Genomic DNA, 1937 nt, shown 5'->3' with positions numbered 1-1937 from the left:
CCACTTCTACAGTGAGTGGCCTGATTATTCCAATGCAACTACAGTATTTGATGACTATGTGTCACTTATCATGCCATGCAAAAACCGTCAATTCCCACTCTCCTAGTTGGCGACAAACAAAATTTTGAGGATATTTTGAACCGGGTGGCAGAACCCTGTGTCGGAAATTGCATCCGTAGACCTCTCCATAGATTCTGGGCGGCCATAGCCCCCACCCCCATCCACTTTGCGCTCCCATTGGGTAACATCGCCATCCAACCCTGCCAATGACATTGCTCTTTCATTGGTGGGGACCGTAGAGTAAATCTCTTGTTATGTGGTGATATTAACAACCAAAAAAATAAGAACATCAATGAGGAAGAAATATTTCTTGGAAGTGTCTTTTGGCAAAATATTAAGTCAGTCTTTTATAGTTTCAGCATATGATCCCTGTTTCCTATAATATTGTACCCAGCAGGCCATGGCCACTGTACACCCAATAGTTTTACAGGTCCATGAAGTATAACACATTGCTTGCAACTTGGAGATTACCTTTGGCCTGTTGGATCAGCTCTAAAACCAGGGCAATATACTATTATAATGAATTTACCTGGTTTATATACTGGTTGATTGACATAATACTGTACATCATTCCAACAATTATCAATATAGTACCTGTCTCTTATACACATCTAGATGTGTATAAGAGACAGTTGTATACACTGGGCCTACAGTTTATAGTCCTTATCCGAGAAGATTTGTTCTACCACCAGAACCATAGGTCCTATATGATTTGATCTTGCAAGTGAAGTGTTTTAGGCTTTGCCAGACAAACATGTAGGTCAAATAAAGAGAAATGGATCAAACTTTGCTTTAATTTTTAAATTTAAATATGTAAATAATAATTGTCGACTTATATAGCGCATATTGCAGACTAACCTCTATGCGCTTTACATTATTTCCCCCGGTCACTGGATCAAACACATGTAAGACCTGTCTCTTATACACATCTAGATGTGTATAAGAGACAGCCAATTGTCTTTTGATTCATTTTTAGTATATACTTTTGTTAATTCAATACAGCTATATGTTTATATACTTGAACTTATAGGAAATTAGTTTTTTGCCAGATTGAATTATTTCTAATGTAAAGATTCATACATTTATTTCCATCATATTTTAGTTTCTATTTTCCCAAATAATTGTAATTTTCGCTTTACCAAAACATGAGCATCTAGTTACAAGTATTTTTTTACCATGTACGAACAACATGCATTAGGGTGGTAAATATACCGGGTTAGTTTTATTTTAATATTAATTCTATAAGTATACAAAATATTTGAATCAAATATTTAAAAAAAAATCAGATTGGAAGACAAGTAATTCGTATTATCTAAAATGGATTATTCTGTATTGGTTTTTTGCTTTGATAACTGATAGAGTGAAGGTGTTTTGTTTTTTGTGACATAAGTCTGGTACATGATCAACTTGTGTATAGTATTTGTACAGGCCATTGTTGCAAGCCAACAGTTCAATAAATACATTCAGCCAGCATTAGTTATGAAGTTAATGTACTCTTTTTTTGCTCATAATGTTGTTTTTACATAGTTTAATTTTATAAATCAAAAACTGAAGATAGGGTTCGGCAAGAGTGAAAAAAATGGACAGAAACCTGGTAATACATTATTTCAACAATATCAATACTCCCCTGGTTCTTAACAGGTGGCCTGCGGAGCATTTTAGTCTGGCCTGCGATAAGAATTAAATAATAAAAGATATAGAAAACAAACTAAAAGTAATAATCAGTAAAGATTAGGACTGCAATGGGCAATGTGCAATAACAAGTTTTTACTGAATCAACTTGGGGTATTTCAAAGCAGTGCCACCAAGAAAGGGGGCAGGGGGACAAGTTCCCTGGGACCCAAGCTTACCAGGGCTCATAGAAATTGCAAGTAGCT

The 1937-nt window shown here is 35.2% G+C and overlaps 1 protein-coding gene across 1 annotated transcript in view; it reads left to right on the top strand.

Annotated features, from left to right (window-relative positions):
* The window catches only part of LOC117115376 (bromodomain-containing protein 1-like), a gene marked incomplete in the record, with an annotated part of 12659 nt that extends 11123 nt beyond the window's left edge, over positions 1–1536 (top strand). Inside the window, 1 exon segment of the mRNA XM_033259141.1 lies at positions 1011–1536.
* Between the last annotated feature and the right edge of the window lie 401 nt (positions 1537–1937).

The sequence above is a fragment of the Anneissia japonica genome, unplaced genomic scaffold (assembly GCF_011630105.1).
Source record: "Anneissia japonica isolate Jap-2015-1 unplaced genomic scaffold, ASM1163010v1 scaffold287733_len118669_cov163, whole genome shotgun sequence".
NCBI lineage: Eukaryota > Metazoa > Echinodermata > Crinoidea > Comatulida > Comatulidae > Anneissia > Anneissia japonica.
This window is presented reverse-complemented; position numbering and strand designations above follow the sequence as displayed.